The 15,260-nt window shown below is 34.1% G+C and overlaps 1 protein-coding gene across 1 annotated transcript in view; it reads left to right on the top strand.

Moving 5' to 3' along the window:
• ATP8B4 (ATPase phospholipid transporting 8B4 (putative)) overlaps positions 1–15,260 on the top strand; it is a 355,835-nt gene that overhangs the window by 13,502 nt on the left and 327,073 nt on the right. The window contains exon 2 of the mRNA XM_023499838.2: positions 12,814–12,994. The gene's annotated coding sequence lies outside the window, so the exon portion shown is untranslated. The remainder of the gene's footprint in view (positions 1–12,813; positions 12,995–15,260) is intronic.

The raw sequence follows: 15,260 nt of genomic DNA, 5'->3' as shown, positions 1-15,260 counted from the left end.
TCACTGTTAAGGTCAAGGGGTAGAAGAAGTATGTAGACATATTGCAAAGAGCTTGTATCAGGACAATTTGATAATAGGTGAACAGAGAGCATGGTAAGAGTAGAGGTAGCACAAAGAGCAGAGGTAGTGGTGTCCAGGAATCAGCAATGAAGTCATTGATAAGGAAGCAGGAAATTAGGAAGTTGCATAAAAAAGGTTTGAGGTTCAAGGCAAATAATCAGAGACCAAGAAGGTAGTATGAATAGGAAACTATCAAAAAGTCACACTAATATTAATGAAAATTAATTCCCCAAGCAGCTTCCTCCTTCTGTTTCTGGGTTTAAATTTTTTTTTCCTCTGGTGCAGGAGCCTGTGGAAATGATCTAGTCTATAGGTGTGAATCATTGATTTGGGCCTAATCTCTGAGGAGGCAGAAGAGTCAAGGGGTGAACAGCAAGTCATAGGAAGCAAATTCTGATCCTTTAGAGAACCAGGGGTGAGAATCACTGATTCAGGATTTTGTGACTTGTATCCAGGATGAACAGAAATGAAATTCTATAGTTTCACAAACCTTAGGACAACAGGATCATAAATCTAGAGCTTGAAAGGACCTTACTGGTTTTCTTATCTAAATTCATTTTATAGGTGAGGACACTGAGACCCAGAGAGTTCCAAGTTTACACAAGTAATACATGATACTCAGGATTGAACATAGGCCTCTGACTCCAATTGCAGCATTTTCTGAGTGCCCCATTCCCCACCCCTTCATGGTACTACGCTGCTGTTTATCACTGAAGATTTGTTTTCTTTTTAGGATAATATGAAGAGCTAGATTATTTTAAAAACTGATCATGTTATTCAACCATTTACCTATTGGGGAATAGCTCTTGTTCTTATATGTTTATGTCAATTTCTTGCATAACTTACTATCAGACATTTATCAGAGGAATATGTTTAAATATTTTCTACTAGTTAATTGATTTCCTTCTAATTTTACCTTTGATTTTGTTTATGCAAAAACTTTACTGTTTCATGTAATTTAAAATGTCCATTCATATTTTGATTATCTTTATCTCTTGTTTGATCAAGAGCTCTTCCTCAGCCATAGTTATTAAAATTATTTCTAATTTATTTCATTGTTATATCATGTATCTATATGGAACCTGCTGAGAAATATGCTGAGATATTAGTCTAAACTTAATTTATAGCAGTCTCTTTTATATCATTAAAAAAATCATACAGAAAGTCTTACCCAAGTAGTTGATGTCCTTGGGTTTATTAAGTTTCTCTACCTCAAGCCTCTCCTAACTCTAATCAATCCTCTATAAAGCTGATTTTCCTAAGGTGCAACTGTGATGATGTTATTCTCCTGTTCAATTTCATAAGCTTTCTACAGCTTTTAGGTTCGAATATAAATTTAGCTTGGCATTTAAATCTCCTCACAACTTGGCCCCATTCTGTCGTTCCAGTCTTCTTACATATCACTTCCCTCCATGAACTATTCGAACCAGTCATTTGGTTTATTTATTGTACTGTGTACATCCTCTTTGATTTGAGTGCCTTGGCACTGGATGATCTCTATGTCTGTAAGTCATTTCCTCCTCATCTTCACCTTGAGAATCTTCTTCAAGGCAATGTTCAAGAGCCATCTTCTAAAAAAAAAAAAAAAAAAAAAAAAAGCCTTTTCCTGTCTCTTTAGTTTCTAATTGAAGTCCTCTCTAAACTACTTTGCATTCATTTTATATATTCTGTATCCATTTGTATATGTACATTTCCTCTCCTTGTTAGAAATGTAGTTCTTTGAAAGACTTGTCTTTTTTTTTTTTTCTTTTGCCCTATAGCTAGCTGCAGTTCCATTTTCCAAAGTAATAGCTGGAAGGAACTAAACAACTTGACATTCTTAGGAACCACACAATCTCCTTTTTACTTTGTACCCAAGTGCACGTTCCTCTTCTTGCTCTGGGGACTATAATCAAATCAACACTCCCATTGCCTCTGGAAATGGCTGTCAGTGGACCGACTGCCCTATTTTATTGCTCACTCTTTTTGGATTTCCCAGACCATACATAACTCCTTTCCCTGGCTACCACTCCCTTATGATTGTTGTCTTTCCTCTATGACTGTCTCAGTTTTACATTTGTATGCCTGTTACCGAGTGCAGGACTTGAGAAATGCTAAATCTTTCCTCCCTTCCTTCTCCTTTCCTCCTCCCTTCCCCTCAGCACTTAGCACAGTGCCTGACAACATAAACACAATGCTCATTGATTGGCTGATTGATTAATGTTAGATGCTGGGAATACAAAGAGAAAATGAAAATCACTATGCCTGATACATAGGAGATGGCTGATTAGAAAATACTTACTGACTTATTTACTACTTCATTTGCTACTACATTATTTACTACTCAAAGAACTTACATTCTACACAGGGACATATGTGTAAATAGGTAAATATGTGGAAGGCTATTCCAAAAGAATAGAGCTCTGTCAAATAGGTTAGGATTAGGAAAAACTTCCAATACGAAGCTCGGCATGGGGGGGGGGGGGGGGGGGGGGGGGGGGGGGGGGGGGGGGGGGGGAGGTTAAGGAGAGATAGGAAAGGAAGAAGGGAGAGAGACAGGGAGAAATAAAGGCAGAGACACACACACCCAGAGAAAGACAGATATATAAAGAGAAACAGAAAGACAAAGGCAGACACACACACACACACACACACACACACATACACACAGAGGGGAGAGAAAATTAATTGCAATGTTCCTCCTTCCAGTACCATGTTAGTTAATATTGAATTAATGTCCACTAGATGGCAGCTCAATTCCATAAATATCTGCCTTTTCATGTGGGGCCCCTTAAAAAGTTCTGGGAATAATCTAGTTTGGTTTTGGAAAAACTAAATCTAATCCCAAATCAACCTCAGTGCCTTGCTATAGTTGGGTTGTCGAATCAAAGAAGAAATGGTATACAACGAAACCTTTAAATCATTTTCAGATATAGTAGTTTTAAAAGATTATGTCTAGGGACTATATAATACTGTGTATCAAAAGGGAAATTTCATATTCATTCTTTACTTCTTAGTTGGCTGTCTATGATCTTCACTTGAAAAACGAACAAAGAAAGACTTAATTTAATCATTCCTATTGGAACTACTGTAGCAATTTGGTTTTAGAAGTTTTATAAATTAATAATATTCTTTCAATGGTTTCCTCATAACAAAATTATTTTGTGCCTACTGTGAACATGGAACTGAATTGGAGGCTGTGATCTCAGAAAAGGATGAATTAGATGGCTTTTTCTCTGTTTTTCACAGCGCAAAGAATAATGTTGATGAAGAAAAAATAAGATAGAGTTGGGGGCAGCTAGATGACACAGTGAATAGAGTACCAGCCCTGAAGTCAGGAGGACCTGAGTTCAAGTGTGGCCTCAGATACTTAACACTTCCTAGCTGGGTGACTCTGGGCAAGTCACTTAACCCCAATTGTCTCAGCAAAAAAAACAAAAAACAAAAAACAAGTTGGTCTGTAAGTGCAAAACGGAGGACAGATCAGAGTTAGTGGGGAATGGTCTGGGAAGGCTGTTTTACATAATGTGAAATTTGTATGACAATCTAATATCAAAAGAGATTGTGAATTAACAGGTGGACATTCTGGTTTTGAGAAATGACTTGTAGAAATAGTTAAATTTGCCTAATGCATTATAATAAATGCATAATGTTCATTTATTAAGGCCCAATCATCAAGGCCAAAATGATGGGTGGATGTAAAGTGGTAAAAGAGTTGTCGAAGGAGGCATATGATTAGGAATAGTGATCCGATGATTATGTGTAAGCCGTGGAAGCCAGTTGCTACAAAGAATGTTGAGCCGTAAATGCCATCAGAAATAGTGAATGGTGCTTCATAGTGAAACAAAGGAAAATATGACTTTAAAAAAATCTATGCCAAAACTCATGTTAAATCTGGACAGCTGAGAAATTTATAGCTTCGTATTCTGGGTTGCATTAAAAAATCCCAAAACCTATCTGAATGGCAGCTTCATATGTAAAAATTATTTAAGCAAACTTATCTCACCTTTAATTGCACAGCTGCATGCTTATGTGTCCCCTCACCGCCATCATAACTTTCTCTCTTTCTATAAATGCCTTTCAGTTCCATTAGACATGGCAAGACTGACTTTTCTCAAGTAGTGGTGCTTGACTATTCTCCCTCAATTTATAATCTTTCCTGCTTGTTATTTATTTCTTAACAGTGAAATAGTCACTTTTCATATGCATACTGGGTATCATATTGCATGCTTTTTCAATGGGTGGGGGAAAGAATTGTAGGGAGGGAGTGAATTTGGGATTTTAAAAAGTTAATAAACATTCTAAAACCCCCATTATCTAATCATTTTATGTTATAGCAGCTTTTCCTTGTTTCTAGGTGAAATGCCTTCCATGTAATCTTTGGATTTCATCACTTGCTCATTCAAAGTGGTCCAATGAACATCATTATAATACTTCTATCCATACCCCTCATTTACCTATGTAATGCTTTTTTCTTTTTTTGTAGAAAGACTGTCCTCTGCTGGCACTAGGCAGAAATTCAGGAAAACAACTCCAGGTTCATGTCACAATAGGGTGGAGTATGGTTGTCTGTGTATTAGCTATCTATCTAGATACATTTTAAGTTATGAGCTATCTCCTTCCCTCCCTCCGAACTCTGTACTTGAGAAGGCAAATATTTGACACAGACATATATGCATATATTTATATATGGGTATGTGTGTATATGTGTATGAAACCATACAATAATAATTCCACATTTCAGTTCTTTTTTCTGGATGTGGATAGCATCTTCCTTCCTAAGTCCTTGAGAGTGAATTTGAATCTTCATATTATTCAGAGTAATTCACAGCTACTCTTTGAAAAATATTTCTGTTACAGAACACAATGTTCTTATGGTTCTGTTCATTTCATTCTTCACCATTTCATGGAAGTCTTTCCATGTTTTTCTAAAATCAATCTGCTCATCATTTCTTATAGCATAGTAATCCATCACAATCATACTCTTCAATTTATTCAGCCATTCCCCAATGAATGGGCATCCCTCAAATTTCCAGTTCTTTGCCACCACAAAGAGAGCTACTATAAATATTTTAGAACATCTGGGTTTTTATGTCCCTTACTAATAATTAGGCTACATTTTGTTTATAACTGAGAAATTCTACTAGAGTTTTATTCATGTAGAGGGACAGAGTGCCATACCTATCCATTAGCTTGGTCATGGAAGGTACTGCATCCTGATATCTGCATCTTTTGCCATCTGCATCTTTTGATTGTTTTTTAAAATCATGTTTTCCTTTGTTTCACTGAGGATTGGGCCTTAATAAATGAACATACTTTATGTATCACTTTATGTTCACTGAAAGAACATAAGTCTATGTCTTAAAACTTTTATCCACGTGAAATTTTATTTTATTGTTGTTATTGATCTTGTGTTTTTAAAGAAGACCAAGAATATTACCGGGGTGATGTCTTGATTTGTGAGTGGATTGCATTTAAGTGAGGCAGAGCTGTGCAAATTTGTCAGTCTCCCTCTCTCCTCCAGAGTTATCTGAGTCTAGTGGTAAGGTGTAAGTCAGAGTGACTTGGTCACGGTCTAAGATGCAGTGGAAGACTTTAACTTTTTTAAGTTAGTCTTTTTTAAAATTTATTTTTATTTTTTATTGAAGCTTTTTATTTTTAAAACATATGCATGGATAATTTCTCAACAATGACCCTTGCAAAACCTTGTGTTCCAAATTTTTCCCTCCTTCCCCTACTCTTTCCCCTAAATGTCAAGTAATCCAATATATGTTAAATATGTTAAGTAAATGTTAAATCCAATATATGTGTACATATTTATAAAATTATTTTCCTGCACAAGAAAAATCAGATCAAATAGGGAAAAAATGAGAAAGTAAACAAAATGCAAGCAAACAACAACAAAAAGAGTGAAAATTCTATGTTTTGATCCACACTCAGTTCCCACAGTCCTCTCTCTGGGTATAGATGGCTCTCTTCATTACAAGATCATTGAAACTGGCCTCAATCATCTTTCTTTCTTCTTTTTGTGTCTTTATTAATTATAGTTGCTAAGTAAGTAGGGGAGTAGCAGTAGCAGAATTACTTACTGGCATGTCTCAAGGGTTTCCTTATTTGATAAATTGCTATTCTAATAAAGTATTTCAAAGCATTTTCTTCACAGCAACCTTGTGCAGTAGGCAGAGAAAATATTATAATTCCCATTTTAAGGATGAAGAAACTGAGTCTTAGTTTCAATGATTTACTCATGGTTGCATTGAAAATGGGGGAGAATTCAGATCGAATTATCTCCCAAATTAAAAAATCCAAGACTGTGATTAAATCATTGTGGATAACATTAATGATTAATTTGGTCCTAACCTTGACAACATGCTCTTTCCATAAAGATTTTGTTTTTCCTTTAAAAGATGAGCTGCTTTTTATTAATGAAACTGTTATGTTTAAAAAATAATGTTTGGAAATCTATCAAGGTAGCACAACATATCATAGGGATATTCATGGATAGCTAATTTTTTTTTCATCAGGGTAACATCTCACTGAAGAAGGAATATAATAATAATAGTGCGTGTTTATATAGAGCTGAAAAGTTTATGAAGAATCTACCTTGTGAGGTAGATTATGTAAACATTATTTCCCTTTTATAGATAAAAAGAAAGAAACTCAGAGTTTTTGGACTACATTTTCTTATACAACATGACTAACATGGAAATGTTTTGAGTATACATGTATAACCTGTATCAAAATTGCCTTCTTAATGAGGTGGAAAGGGAGAGGAGGAAGGAAAAGATTTGAAACTCAAAATTTTATTTTCATTTATTTTTTATAATAATAGTTTTTTATTTTTCAAAATACATGCAAAGATAATTTTCAACATTCACCCTTGCAAAATCTTGTGTTCCAATTTTTTTCTCCCACTTTACCCCTCTCCTAGACAGCAAGTAATCCAGTATAGGTTAAATATTTCTAAACATATTTCTACATTTATCATGCTGTACAAGAAAAATCAGATCAAAAAGGGAAAAAATAAGAAAAAACAAGCAAGCAAACAACAAAAAGGTGAAAATACTATGTTATGATCCCCATTCAGTCCCTGTAATCCTCTTTCTGGATGCAGATAGCTCTCTATTACAAGTGTATTGGAATTGTCTTGAATCACCTCATTGTTAAAAAGAGCCAAGTCCATCACAATTGATCATCACATAATGTTGTTCTAGCTGTCTACAATGTTCTCTTGGTTCTACTCACTTCACTTAGCATCAGGATCTCAAAATTAAAAAAAAAAGGATGTTAAAAATTGTTTTTACATTTAATTGGAAAAAAATTATTAAAAAACAAAATGAATGAGTTGAAGTCATAGACCCAAATGACTGTGAACAGGAGGCAAAAATTTTGTGGAAGTATTCCTTCCAGATTACAAACTGGTTTATAATTTAGTAGATAAATCTTACAGATTACTTGAGACTGAGGGATAGGAAATAATTTCACAGTTGTCACCTAGCTAATAAGTGCCAGAGTCAAAATTTGAATTCAAGACTTCTGCATTCCAAGTCTACTGTCTCTACCCATGTTGCCTTTCTTTCTTTATTTTGTCCCTACTTTCATAGCTGTCAGAGGCAGCAAGTGAATGAATGTTTTCTGACTCTGAAATTTTCTAATTTATTATGCTATAAAACCCCTTGAAAACAGGGAAAATTTTTTTATTATTCGTATTCTCTAGTATCCAGCCCACTAAGAAGACCCTGTAGTTCATATTTGCTGAGCTGAATTAAACTTTAACCATGAAGGCCAGGCCACAGTGGAATGCAAACTCGGCACACAAACCTAAAACTTGTTTTACCTTATATTTTCATTATCCAACAAACAATCTTGAACATTTGCAATAAATACTTTGCTTTAGCTACCTAAGCATTGCAGGCCCAATGTTCTTTGGTTTGGTTTGTTTAGTTTAATATTGTATATTATTAATCTATTTTGTAATTTATTACTATAAATATAGGTATATAAATTTATAATAAACAATTAAGTTTTGTTAAAAGTTTCAATGCACTAAAGATCTATGCACTCTCCTTGAGAACACCTCTTTGTCTCTCTACTATCCTCATTCAGACATGTGATTTTCTTTTGCAGCGATCTTTGTATATTATACTTTTCATAGAAGAAGCAGTAGCTGCAGCAATACTGGCAGTGTAGAAGAATGCATGTGAGATATTATTCTCTCTCCAATTTTTATAGGTGCAGTGTGTTTTTTTTTGTGTTAAATATGATAAAAATAAAGATTTGGGGTGGGGTCTACAGCTATTTGTGTTTTTTCACGTGGAGGGGTCCTATGTGCCCTTGGAATGTCAAGAAAGGACCTAATATTTGTTTGTTTCCTTCCCACTGGATCATGAGCTCTTTGAAGGCAAAGACTATCTTTTGCCAATTTTTGTATCACTAGTGCTTGGTACATAGTAGGTATCTAATTAATGTTTATTGGTTGATTGACATCATTAAGCTCATGGACCAATAAAGTTTGTGTTTTACAGTATGACCAATTCTGTATAAGCATTAAGACTTCACAATAACGCCACAGATTTTGAGCACAATTTAATTAAAGTTTAATAGCATGATACTTGGGTTGTGTAAACACAGAAAACAAAAACAAAAACAAATTACTTCAATAATACAAGTTGGAGACCAAAATATGAAAACAGTTCTCAATAATAAAACCGAACCTGTTGAAAACAATTGGATAGGCCTTTGAGGCCTATGCTAATTTATAGGTATTCTGATGTTCTATAGCTACCATTCTGTTCAATGTTTTTGTTTTTAATCAATGGATAATTAAGATAACTAGGTGAATCAAGTACCGAGTCTGAAGTCAGAAAGACTTGAATTCAAATCTTGCCTCAGTCACTTACTAGCTGAAACCCTGGACAAGACACTTCACAACTCTGCCTCAGTTTTCTCATCTGTAAAATGGAAATAACAGTAAGATCTATTCCCAGGATTGCTGTGAGAATCAAATGAGATAATATATGTTCACAAACCTTAAAGTGGTATATAAAATGCTAGCAGTTCCATCCGCAAAGTGCTTTATAGATCTCAAATATTAGCCTAAATTTTCTCCCCTAAGTCTTTCATTATAATTCTGACAACTTACTCTCATTTTTTGAAAGCTTCTTCAAGTTGTCTGGGGCTCCTCAGTTTAAAGCTCCTTTCTCTGTTATAAGTATTATGACTCTTTTGATTTATATTATTGTAGCCATTATGTCTGTGGATTCCCTGATTCTTGTTAACACTACCGTGCCTCATTTCACACAAATCTTTCCATGTTTCTCTAATTCCTTACATTTTCATTTCTTTTGGCACAATAATATTCTCTTATATTCATATAACACAATTTATTTAGCTATTTCTGAGTTGATGGGCACCCACTTTGCAATTTTTTATTAACACAAAAAATATTGCTCTGGATATTGTGCGTGTGTGTATGTGTGTGTGTGTGTGTATTAGGGTTGATTAGTACATGTTAAATGTCCGAGGCTATATTTGAACTCAAGTTCTCCTCACTCCAGAGCTAGTGCTCTATCTACTGTGCCCCCTAGCTGCTCTTTGCTATAGATATTTGGGGGCATGTGTAATTGTAATTTCTATTGATTTCGTTAATATTCTAAAGCTGTGCCCACTAGTGGGATCAGATGGTATCAATAATTTAGTCACTTTCTTTTCATGATTCTTTATTATTTTCCAAAATGGTCAAATTAGTTCACATTTTCATCAACAGTATTTGTGCCCTCCTGAAAGTCTTGTCTTAATAGTTAATGCTTTATAAATCATTTAAATAAATTCATATAATTATAAGGGAGTTTGATTTAATGTAATTCATTTCAAGACACTGTTCTAAGCACAGTGGATGCAGAGAAAAAGACTGCAACAATTATTGCTTTCAGATAGATCATGTTCTATTGTTTATAAACTGAATCACAGTTTGTAAATAAAAAAAAAAAGTCACGATTCCTTACTTTACATACTTGTAAATTCAGATTTTTACATTGTGTTTTCGTAAGAATTCCTTCCAGAGAGGTATAAGTAGAAGGGAAACCTCATTATTATGCTCTTATCCCTATCCTTCCATCATCTCCATTTTTCATTTGCATTCAGTTTATTTATATTTTAAAATAATTTTTATTTGTATTTCTGTTTTATATTATTTACATTTCCCAATGTATTTCTTCCAGAGAGTTATCCTTGGTAACAGGGAATATAAAATAAAGAATAAGTAAAAGTTCAACAAAACTAAACAAAAGATATGTTATGTTATATTTAGGATTCTCCAGTCATTGTGTTCTTCTCCTCAAAGAAGTAGTAGTGGTGGCCTTTTTCTGCTTAACAAAGTCATCAGAATCAATTTTTTTTAAATAACAAGGGTTTGGGATAGGGATACTCAATTCAAATTCACATTCAGCCAAAGTTTACTAAGTGCCTACTATATGAAACTTAAAATAAAACTGGTTATAGGCCATGACGATTAGGTGAAGAGTAAAAAACTCAGGATAATGTGCAGATGTGGCCTAAACAATAGTATCTGAATATTTGTCATAATGTGGGAAAAACATCTGGAGAGTGAACTGGATTTTTCATTTTTCACTTGTGCTTGGTTTAGCATCTCACCAGTAGAACCAAATGTACTTGTAAGGTACATACAATTATTTTGGTTATGCTCTTGCAACCTAAACTTGCATAGATAACCAGCAAGTAAAAAAATGGGTCTTTGGAGTCTGAAAAATTAGAAAATGCCTTACATTGCAATGCTGTCTGTATGATCACTGTTTTGCGTAATCTCACATACTGCTGAGCGCCAGACACATGGCCTCCATAAATTCTACTGTAAAAGTGAATGAGGGTGGTCCTGTTTACTTAAACTCCATGACTGAGTACGCATGGTTAGCATCAATCACAGTAATCAAGACAATCAGGAGATTTCTAATCTGGGTTGCTCTATCTCACTGTGTTCATATATATGCCATACTTACAATACATAGGAAGAAGCGGACTTATGTGAATGATCTATATTCAAAGTGGGATCAAAAGAATTGATCCATATATCACTGAAATGTATATTCAGAGTATTAGAAACTGTCTTGTGGTTCTATTATTTAATCCTTTGGAACTTTGGGGGAAGGATGTGTAGTAGACCTATCAATGAAAGATTGCTTATATTTTATATTTTAGAACCCTTAGAATTATGGCATAATGAAAACAGATTTACATTGTGGAGTCACAGAAAGTTCAAATCTCAGTGTCTTGTCCAGTGGACAAGTCACTTTATGTTTCTGGGTTTCAATTTTCTCATCTGTAAAATAAGATTAGAGTTGATGACCTCTAGCATCTCTTCTACCTTGAAATGATGCATTTATTTTTCTTCAAAGTTAGTTTAATAGTGTAAAGTAGCACAGGGTTATGGGAAGTCTGCTGTACTAATGTGGTGTTAGGAAGCATAGGCTTTAGTCTCTGAATTGTCACGGATCTGCTCTCTGAATTTGGGCAAACTATTTAAGATCTCTGATCCTAGTTTCTTCATTTTTAAAATGGAAGGGAAGGACTCTAAAATCTCTAAGATCCTTTCCAGCTCTAAATTCAATTTTTCTTTATGTAATATTCCGATTTATATTGTTTTGCTATGTTGATATCAATATTTTGTAATAATTTTCTTTATTACAGCCTCAAACTTCCATTATGATGACATATGACAAGTGAAATCCTAAATCACTTTTCCCTGTGTAGTGAGAGGATGAGAACGCATTAGTTTGTTAGCCTGATATGCTGAAACATATGGGGTGATTGTGCTGCAGTTCTGTCAAATTGTTAAAAATGATACCAGTATAAATACTATAGCAACTTGCATCCCAGTGACCCCAAACCCTTAAAATACACTTAATGAGAATTATTATTCATATAACTTTATATAATTTTTAGATTAATTTTGAGAATAACAAGTATTTTTAAAAGTTAATTTGTCCCCATTACCACCACCTTCTTCTTTTTCCCCATCAAATTGAGCAAATTAGAAAAAAATGCAACCCTTGAATATATATGTTTGGCAAAAATAAATACTTACATTAGCTATGCCCGAAAATGTCTTTTTTTTATCACTTCAAATTCATCACCTAGCTCAAGAGGTAAATGGCACATTTTACTTTCATTCGTGTGGATTTGTAGTTTATTATTACACTCATCTGAATTATGAAGTCTTTAAAAGTTATTTTTCTGTATAATGAATGATGTTTCATTATGTAGATTGTTCTAGTTCTGCTCACTTTGGGCTGCAACAGTTTATAGAGATATTTCCAATTTCTTCTGGAACTAAATTTCACTGTTTCTTATGGTACAATAAAATAACATTATGTTAATATGCTACAACTTATTATGTTATCTTGCTCTATTTGCTAACGTTTTATTTAAAATTACATAGTATTATATAGTGCACAGCACTTTTATATCAATTATTTACTTTGACTTTTTACAATACAAATCTGTGAGGTTTGTTAGCACAGGCATACTCCATTGAACATGGTGAATTGGATCTTTCTCAATGCAGAATCTTTCTATCCTCTATTTCTCCTCCCTCTAAACCCATTTTAAGCAGAACAAAATAAGACAGCATTAGGTGAAACAAAGTTGGAAGGGGACAGTTACAGAACAGGATAAGAGATATCTTCCTTATTAGACTATAAATTCTGTGAAGAGAAGAAATGCTCTATTTTTCACCTTTTTTTTTTTTTTAAACTCCAGGACTTATGCTTAATGCCTTGCGGGAGGCATATTAATAGGAGTGGATTCATGATTTCAATGGTATAAGAAACTCACAAATGAGAAAAATGCCTTAAGTTGTCAACTTCTCTGTAAATCAAAGTCTGAGAGAAAAAGCTAAGACATTGTCACTTGCCCTGGATGACACCATTAAATGTCAGAGGTGAGTCTTAAACCCAAATCTTACTGGCTTCAAGGCCAAATCTCTACCTATTATTCTATGCTATCTTGCACATGATAGCTGATTAAAAATGGTTGTTGAAAATTTTACATGGTCAAAATTTGGATTATTAAAACTTAAAATTAGTTTTTTACCTACTTTTCCCCCCTTGAGGCAATTGGGGTTAAGTGACTTGTCCAGAGTCACACAGCCAGGAAGTATTAAGTGTCTGAGATCATATTTGAACTCAGGTCCTCCTGACTTCAGGATTGGTGCTCTATCCACTGCCCTACCTACCTGCCCCTTAAAATTGGTTTTTAAAGAGATCTAGGATTCTGAGGAATTCTGTCCTGGGCTGAGCTAGGTTGAGCTGCTTGGAGACAATAATAGACCTGAGATTTGGAGACTTGCCATGCAAAATCACCAAGAGAACCTGTTAGATTTTTCCTCCTTAAATGTCACAGATACTGAACACCTAGAAAAGGAAGTTTCCATTACCAAAATCCTTGGCATTGTCAATGGTTAAATGAATATTGCTTTATCACTGGAAATGATGTTAAAGGAAGAATATTACCATCTGCTTTGCTGCTGGCTTCCTATTTGATTATTTCTTCTAATTAGAAGGAGAATTTCATGAGAGCAGACATTAATTTTAATTTTTTTATTTGAATTTCTAAGTTCTTTGCACTTACCACTTAAATACTTTTTTTCCATTGATTCATTTGTGGAAGGGTAAGGATGGGGTGCTTAAAGGCGATTGATGAATAAGCATCAAAGATTACAGGGAAATACTAGAAAGAAGATAGGAAGAGATATTAACTCGTTTTTTCCCCTCCAGGGATCCTTTAATTTCTTGTAGGTGTAGATATAGATAGATGTATTTGGACATTAAAAAAATAAGGACAAGGACTAGATCCATGATTTCACTGGTCTGAGGAATTTACAAGTGAGGAAACCCGCTCTATGAATGAAGGTATGCACCTTCTTGGCAATTAATAATCTCAGAGAGTTCCCTAAGCACTGAGAGGTTCCCAGGTTCATGAAGTTATGATATTATTTTAAAAATGACTCACAATTTATTTTCCACTTTTAAGGAAAGTATACTTTATCTCCCCTGTGGGACAGAGCTATAGAAAAATAATTAATCCAAGTTTGGTCTGTGGAAGGAAGAAAATAATCGATTAGATCTGGAGCCAGGGGAATCAGGAGTTGAATACCCTTGCTATTTCCTTCTTGAAGAGTCTGGAAAAATAAGATAATTAATGAGACAGTGTCTTTTAACTTGAATAAATTTGGTAAAACATTTAAAATAATCTTATCTCCCCATTCCCACCCTCATAACTTCTTTTTCTTTATTTAGGAAATAGCAAGGTAGAGTAATTAACATGAAGCTTCTTCTTTGTGAATAGGGCTACTTCTAATAAGGTCAACCTGCTAATCAGTGAACTATTTGTATTACATGTTTAAGAAGTCTCTTCGATATTTAATGTCCCTAATGAAGAAGGAAGATAAAATTTCAAGACTGAACTAAATTAGTGCTCAGGTCTAGTTGAAGGATGTCACTACAGGTAGTAGTAGTTAGTTTTAATGTTATCTTGAGCAAGTTACTTGATTTTTCTGGGTCACAATTTCAGTTATAAAGTGAGGTCTCTGAAGTCCTTTCTAGCTCTTGATTTATAACAAAATGCCACTAATTGGGATAATTTTTACATGACCTATATATCTAACAGATCCGGAGCAAAGAAATTAAATTTTTTGCCCAAGTTTACAGATCTACTAAGTAATGGCTTTGGAACTCCAAACCAGGTCTTCTGACCTTAAATCTGACATTCTTTCTATAATTCAATTCAAGGAATTAATACTTGCTATGCACAAGGCAATATATTTAATGTTGGGAATACAAAGATGAAAAAATATGTTCCTATCATAAAGGTACTTGTAGTTTGAAAGGCAAAAGAAGTTCACAAATATAATACTGGATACAATATAATAAGATCATAGGGTTGATTAATACAAAGTATCCTAGAAAAGAAATGAAAAAGAGACCTTTTTCAACTATGAGGAATGGAGGAAGTTTTCATGGAGGCTGTGATACCTGACTTTGGATCTTGAAACTTCAACAGGAAGAAATATAAAGTTCTGTACATGGGTCAAACAAATAAAATTCACGTGGACATGGCTATACAACAGTTTATATAAAATAGATCTGAGGGGGTTCTAGTGGAGTTAGCTTAATTAATATGACTTTACCACATGACATGGAAGCCAA

Source organism: Sarcophilus harrisii, chromosome 2, assembly GCF_902635505.1.
Source record: "Sarcophilus harrisii chromosome 2, mSarHar1.11, whole genome shotgun sequence".
NCBI lineage: Eukaryota > Metazoa > Chordata > Mammalia > Dasyuromorphia > Dasyuridae > Sarcophilus > Sarcophilus harrisii.
This window is presented reverse-complemented; position numbering and strand designations above follow the sequence as displayed.